Source organism: Austrofundulus limnaeus, unplaced genomic scaffold (assembly GCF_001266775.1).
Source record: "Austrofundulus limnaeus strain Quisiro unplaced genomic scaffold, Austrofundulus_limnaeus-1.0 Scaffold579, whole genome shotgun sequence".
Classification (NCBI taxonomy): Eukaryota; Metazoa; Chordata; class Actinopteri; order Cyprinodontiformes; family Rivulidae; genus Austrofundulus; species Austrofundulus limnaeus.
Window position 1 is genome coordinate 269,769 of NW_013952981.1, and position 7,848 is coordinate 277,616.

General features: G+C 40.0%; 2 protein-coding genes across 2 annotated transcripts in view; one reads left to right on the forward strand and one right to left on the reverse strand.

Moving 5' to 3' along the window:
- ubtd1b (ubiquitin domain containing 1b) overlaps positions 1–1,522 on the reverse strand; it is a gene marked incomplete in the record, with an annotated part of 26,963 nt that extends 25,441 nt beyond the window's left edge. The window contains 1 exon segment of the mRNA XM_014026672.1: positions 1,423–1,522.
- mms19 (MMS19 homolog, cytosolic iron-sulfur assembly component) overlaps positions 1,420–7,848 on the forward strand; it is a gene marked incomplete at its 3' end in the record, with an annotated part of 37,492 nt that continues 31,063 nt past the window's right edge. The window contains 2 exon segments of the mRNA XM_014026671.1: positions 1,420–1,524; positions 4,528–4,613.

Below are 7,848 nucleotides of genomic sequence, written 5' to 3' on the forward strand. Positions count from 1 at the left end.
GTATGTATGTATGTATGTATGTATGTATGTATGTATGTATGGTTGTTTATTCTGACCACATCATATTGAATTTTTGTAAAAAAAAATACTTTTTTTTTTACATCAAAATACACTTTAGGGGGGGCTTTAAAACATTTTAGTGGGGCTCCAGCACCCCTAAAATAGGCCTAGTGACGCCACTGTCAAAAAGTTCAAATGGTTTTTTTTCGCCTACAAACTTTGTTGCGCATGCGCACTGAGCGTGTGCGGAGCAACAAGTACGATGGCCGCACAGAGTCCTCTGCTACTGTCTCTGGTGGAGGAATATGTCTCCGGTCTACAGGACAGCAAGGCAAAAGAAGTGGCGGCAGGTAGAGTGGGTCTTCATCACATTTTGTTGGACACATTAATGGAGGGTTTGTGTCAAATCAGCGCCGCTGAGGCGGTTGATTAGCGCTTTAGGATTCGCTACACGCTGAATGTTACCAGGCTAAGGTTAGCACCACAACATCCTGTCTGCGGTGATACAGAGCTAGTTCTGACGCTTCTCCCATGTGGGGCTTGAATACTGTTAATGTCAGTTGGTTCATGCAGCCTGCTAGCTGCTGTGTGAACCTGNACTCTGACACATCCCTTAAAGTCAGACTGACACGCTTCATAACAGACTGTTGGACTCAGCTCTTATCTCAGAGTGATTTCACACTTAAGTCATTTCTTCAGAGGAATTCTAAGAAGTTTGATAAATACGGGCCATGAACTTTTAAGTCTAACTGTATGGGAGATCCCTGAGGTCAAACCAACTTTTATTGTATATCCCAGGGTCAAGGCTAAAGCATTGGGGTGACCAGGACCCCGACTCTGGAACAAACCCTCTTTACTTTTGCTTCTTTAAATTCTAAATGTCTGCCTTTTGGAAGCATTTTGTTTGTTGTGTTTTCCTGATTCTCCTCCATAAAAGTCTGCAGCTTCTAGTTGTCTTATGGACAGGTCCTCCCATCTTCAGCTCCATCCAGGTTACATTTGGCCACACGGATGTTTCTCTGATTAATGCCCTGCACAGGTAACTGCTGTGGAGGTTCTTGTGGATGATCCTCTCTTGCAAGGTTTCCTGTGGTGGCATCATTTCTCCTTTCCAATAACTCAATGTATTGGCAGTTTGTGGGACATGCAGGCTTCTGAGATAGCTTTGTTTGAAACCCAGCTCTGATTTGTATTTTTTCACATATTTTTCTTACTTTTGTGAAGAGTTCCTTGGTTTTCATGTTTTCTTTAATCAAAATGAATTTAATTTCAAAGCTGTAAGGTAACAGAACAGAAAGACAGCTAAGGGGTTAAATACTTTGTAAGCCATGCCTTCTTGTACTTCTACCTCGGTGTTTTTGGTCCGTTCCAGGTTGAGTTTTGACCCTCAGTTGTTGTGAACATGATGTTTCTTCTCTTGTAGAGGAAGCCTGACCAGTTCTCAGCCTCACACTCGAGCCCGAGGGGTCCAGCTACTCTCTGAGGTTTTACAGGAGAACTACGCAGAGCTTACAGAGAGAGAAGGTAATTCATCCATTCACTCTTGTATTGTGCTTAACAGGTGAAAATGAGCCCCCACCACTGGCTAAATGTGGGTACAAATATGAAGTGTCGTGTAAATCTGAACAACGCACCAGCCACCACTGAACTGTCGGGAGCAGCTGTATCTGAGTTACGGCATGCTCTAAATGTCATCACCAGAAGAAAGAGAAAATGAAAACTCTAACTTTAATGTGACGTTACATTTCTGGAGTTAAGCAGGTGGCAGATAAAAGCTTTTTTCAATGGGAACCAAAGGAAGACAGAAAGTTACAATGGTTCTTTTTTTAATGAAGAATAGAAAGAAAAGCAGACAGCCTTTACAAAGACACGGTTTTGGTCCAAATAAAGGTTGTTTAAAAATGATAAAAGTCGGCTCTTTTTTAGTCTCAACATTTCTCTGTATCTTTTGATAAAATCCAAAAACAAAAACCCAGACAAACTAAGTAACACAATGAACCTGTGAAATAAACTTTTCCAAAAGTAAAAATAGAAATGGTTCCACTCTGAGACAGCACCAGATCATCTGGAGGGATTTCCATTTGTTAATGAAATCTCACTGAACAGAAAAACCCACATTCATTCTAGTATAGAATAGAAACTACAAGAGATGATAGGAAAAGAGGGATTTGATCAATTTAGGAGGAACATTCACCACAGAGCTGTTGTAGGTAAAATAATTTAGTCCTTGTTTCACCTTCATTTTCCAACCTTCAAAATTTATCCAAAAACCTTTTAAGGCTAACTTTTTTCCAAGTAGCCTACCTAACATTTATCAGAGAACATGCAAACTACCCAGAAAGGTCCAGGGCTGGGATTTGATCCGGCAACCTTCTTGCTGAGAGGCATCAGCTCTACCAACTGAGACTTTCAGTTCTATTATTACCTCTGCCAAGGGCGAGGAGGTAATGTTTTCGGTCGCGAATGTCTGTCTGTCTGTTGTTCTGTTGTTCTGTCTGTGGACAACATTACTCAAACACTTGTGGACTGATTGTCAGGACATTTTTACCACATGTGGTACTGGGCCAAGGAACACAACTTTAAATTTTGGTGATGTTCTGGATCACGATGCAGATACAGGATTTTTTTTTCTTCTAACACTCAGAGATCAGCAAAGCTGTGATGCTTTCACAGGGCTTCTGTAAAAAACAGTGAGCTGGATTGGACAGCACAGACTTCAAACTTTATAAAAGTAATGTTAAAACACATTTAACGATGAATAATTTTTTRCCATAATATGCACATTTACAGAACATTTTGTGACCAGGAAGTGCGTGACTGCACCATAAAACCTATTTTTCTAATTTCCTCAAACACACCACACTTCTGAAACAACCAATGAAAACAGTTTGTCTCTACTAGGCTTGTAAACAGAGAGCTGCTGGGCCTCAAAGTTTGGAGACGGGGGGAGCCAGGAAGCACTTTATAAAGAGTCAAACCATTACAAACTCATACAAGGAGATAAAACAGACATTTTACATGGTGAAATGTGACTGATGAAAACTTAGGAGCTTAATCCCACACCAGTTTGACCATGAATAACGTCGGGTGACCAATCTGACTTTTGTTTTTCACATTGGACTCCACCAAGAAGAAATCCCGTGCATACTGCTGCTTAAATGTTCACTACGTCAGAACTTATTCAACAAATGTGTTTCCATCTCTGCTTTTACGCATTAACTCTTACAGGATGGAGGAAACTGGTCTTGGTGAAGGTTTGCACTCTCCCAGTGCTTCTAGTTGGATTATTTTTTTGTGCGCTTTGCCAGTTTCTGTGTTGTTTTTTTCTTGTGGGGCGGTTGTGGCAGAGTGGTTAGGGGAGTCGTCCTGGAACCAGAAGGTCACCGGTTCGATCCCCCATCCAGCTGTCTCAGTTGTTGTGTCCTTGAGCAAGACACTTCAGCCCTAATGCCTCTGATGTGTCCCATCAGTGTATGAATGTGATTGGCACTGATTAGTCTCCAATGATGATTGTACATGTTATCTTTGTAGAGAGCTAACAGAGTGCTGTGTGAATGGATAAATGAGGACACAGGTTGTAGTGTGAAGAGCTGTGAGTGTCCTGGATGAGTAGAAAGATACTGTATACATTTCATTCTGACCTGGACATGTTAGTTAGCTGCTGCAGCTCTAGACGTCCTCCATAGGGGAAAGCTAAGAGGAGAAAGACATTTTGAGACACAGTGTCTGCAGTCTGCATGCACTTGGAACATTTGATACTAAATGTGTACTTGTGCAACATGCAAGTTTTTTTATTTTTGCTCTTTACATCCAAACCAAAACAGTTTTGTCAGATGGGGTGAGAGAGGTACTTACTAATGTCAAGCTGAGAGAATAAACATCTTTCTGTATGTCTCACAAAAATAAAAGTATATCACCACCTTGTGAGCTAATAATACTCAAAAATAGGGATGAGGTAAAACAAATAGTATTATTTAGAAGACTGCATTAACTTATGACATGATAAATATGGGATTCAAAGTTGTATTTGGTACATTTCAATGTGGCTGATTATTGCCCTAACACAACACTGTGAGATTATGGTAGCATTTGAAAAAATTCTGACAACTTCTTAAAAATTTTAGATCTTTTCTTTGTCAGTAAAAAATCATGTATTTACTGCACCAAAAATGTAACAAAATAAAAACATGGCCAAAAATAAATGCGTGGTTGACTGATATAAAATTTTAAGAGGACATATCTGCAAAATCCACTTTTTTAGCCGTTAAATTCATTTTGTTGTGTACGTGGAGTCTGTAGGAGTGCAGAAAATTCTGGGCTGTGTAGATATCTTTATAATCTGTTTGGGTCAGATTTTTCAGCCCATTCAGTTTCCTCTATTTTCTGTGAGGTTTTCAGAAATATTACGTCAAAGTAAGTTTATCTTTACATTGTAGATGAAATGTTTCTTAGCAGCTACATAGTCCTTGTTAATGTGATGTATATAACTGGTGGTCTTTCTTTATTGTGCTCTTTGTCCTGTGACAGTGGATGTTCTTATTGCCTTTTATGAAAACCGCCTCAAGGACCATTATGTTGTCACACCACCAGTGTTACGTGGGCTCCAGCAGTTGGTAAGTCAATAATCTCAATCTAAATGTTAACTTACGTTTGACAGCAGAGGCCTTTGATTGCTCTTCTGTTTTTTATTTTGCAATTTAAATACTTTGCTTATCTTTTGGTTTTATAATCATTATTACATCAAAAATATTCAGCTCATTTTAGAAATTGGTTGCTAACACCTTTGTTTTGTACTTAAATATTTGACTTTATTTTTACAAACATTCTTCCATAAAAATAATTTGAGATCTCTTCAGTTCCTTCAGAAAAAATGTTCCCTTTAAATCTGCATCAGCAAATCTACTCTGCTTCTGTTCTTATGCTACTGTTAGTATTTAACCATTCTTTTGTAACTTTTAGCTTTTAGCTACAGTTATGCTAATTCTAGCTAGCATGCTACTTTTAGTATTTAACCATTCTTTTGTAACTTTTAGCTTTTAGCTACAGTTATGCTAATTCTAGCTAGCATGCTAATGTTAGTATTTAACCATTCTTTTGTTACTTTTAGCTTTTAGCTACAGTTATGCTAATTCTAGCTAGCATGCTATTGTTAGTATTTAACCATTCTTTTGTTACTTTTAGTTTTTAGCTAAATTTATGGTAATTCTAGCTAGCACTTTTCTTTTTTTGTAATTTACTGATTTTATTATTATTTACAAGATTTAGAGTATTTACAAAGAGGCAGCTCCACGTTTGTGAGTCAGTGGTCTCTGCTCCTGTAGTTGTCTGTGCAGAACCTGTGTATAGGTGGAAAGTCAGATTCAGAGTCCTCAGTGTTAAAGCGACAGTGTTTCTGTTTTATCTCGTTCATGGTCTCTGTCATCAACTGCTTGTAGGAAACCACAAGAGGATGCTCTTCACTCTCACTCCTTCTTTTTCTTTATTGGTTCTGTTTCTGTGCCACTGTCTGACTTCAGATCTGATGTAGAATAGAATGCAGGCCTGTTTCTTCAGGACATTCTTGATGTTCCTCACAGATACAGAGGAGTCCATCTTGTACCACTGACCGCTGCTCACCTTCACATAACAGAAATATTGACCTTCAGAACTCGTGGACCCAGAGTGGACCAGTACGGCCTATAGGTTGTGGGTTTGTGGGTCGCCTGCAGGTTCTGACGTGAACAGCCGTATGTTGATGTTTTCAGGGAAGTTCACACGCTTTGAGACTTTATCTCCATTAGAATGAAATCTTTTCATTAGCTGCGTTTCCATTGACCATGAAAATGCTCAAATTAGAATTTCGAAAATAAATTTGCTCAATGGAAACACGTCAATTTCGAAAAAACTTCCCTTTTTTCGACAAAATGTTTTTGCACTAGGATGAGGTGGTATTTCAGCCGTATCGAAATTGGTGTTTTTCGCAAAACTGCAATGGAAACACTTTTTTCACATCACAGGAGTCACGTGATCAACAACCGGCTGTTTCTACTGGTGAAAAAGACGAAAAAGATAACAGGAAGTAGAAATAGTGAAATCAACGAAGTTGTAAAAGAAAATAGTAAACTCACAGACTACAATTTCCCAAAAACACAGCATACGTAGCCGCTCCCAAGTAGGGACTTGTCTCTGGAAAGCCTCGATAAAAGACGCCGACGTCTCCTCTGATGATGTGCGCTAGTGTCGTGGTAGCAACATGCTATGTGTTTACATCCATCGCTGCCATGTTTGTAATGACTTATCATGAGAACAAACGTATTCACGTGACTTTAATAGCATTTCTTACTTAATGGAAACACTGCAGTTGTGCAACTGTGTTTTTTTGACATTAACAGAATATCTACAAAGTTTTGCCCTCATTTGTAATGGAAACACAGCTAGAGTCAGGGTCAGCACATTGGGCAGGCTGTCTACTGTGACTGCCTTCAAGGCTGAGACTTTTAATTTGCACTTGGGACACTTGTAGTCCTCCAGCTTTTCAGGCATGACAAACTGCTTCAGAGAAGAAGACACACTGGGAGCTCTGTCCAGAGGAAGATCCAGGAAGGGTTCAAACATGTCAGAGATGGAACTGCAGTTTAAACAGCACACTCTGGACCAAAGACATCCTCTAAACACTTGATGAATCAATGTTGCCTGTGTTTCACTCTCCCACCCGTCAAATGATTCAGGCAGGACTGCTGCAGGAACTCCTGCATCCTCCTGGTTTGTGTACCAGAACAGAGGAGGTGGAGCTACAGGCAGCAGCATCAGGAGTCAGATCCAGGCTGTCTCCTGAAGACTTCGGACTCTGAGAGTCACTGGGTTTGATGGAACCCGCTGGCATCCACACCCAGGTCTCCACTAGAGACGGAGGACCAGCTGAAGACGACGGACTCATGGTCAGACTTCTCTGGCAGTTTGTCAGCGGTCATCGTTCAAAGATCAATTAAGACTCTGTCGAAACTCGGTCTTTAACACTCGGTGCTTTGCAGTTTGAAGAAATCACACAGTAAAACTGAGTTCATGTAGAGGTGAAGCTCTGGTCCCTCGAGTTTCTGGAGGAAAATGACTGAAAATTAGGAGAGGCATTGTCAAGGGAAACATCATGACGTACATCCAACTAACCAACAAAAGAGCGCTACTTCTAGAAAGCTAGCGGAAGTAGCTTTAATATTTGTTGTTGTTTTTATTCTTCCAAGTAATTTTAGCCAGCATTTTTTAACTATCTTTAGCAAGTGTTCAGTCATTCAGCATTTGTAATGTATTTTCACAGAAAGTGCAGTTACACTAATTTTGTTTGTTTTTTCCAGACAAAATGTCGTACGTTGCCTCCTGGTTCAGCGGTCTCCATGCTACGTTCTGTATTTCAGGATGTCCATGTTCAGGTGAGCCTCACATCTGGTTCTTAGGCACCTTAAAAGATTTGTTCATGTTAAAGTTTTACATAAATTATACACACTGGAGAAAAAAACACTTGAAGCACTATCAAGTTGGGCTTCAGTGTTCCTAATATGTTTTTAGCAGCATGATTGGTTCTCACTGAGACCTGACAGCAGGAAGGCCATGGGTTTAATCTTTGCTTTGCACATTAGTATGTGGAGTTTGCTTGTTCTTGTGTGTGTGTGTGTGTGTGTGTGGGTTTTCTGTGGGGATGCCAGTTTCCTCCCACCTGAGTGCGGGTTTGTTAAAAAAGTCCACCACCAAGTCCACCATTTGTTTCCTCCTTGGGCCAAAAGTATAAAAAACCCTCCAGTTTTTCTGACTGAGGCTCAAACAAACAAACAAATAAATAAACAAATAAATACAAGACCTGATCGAGCAGCAGCCAGG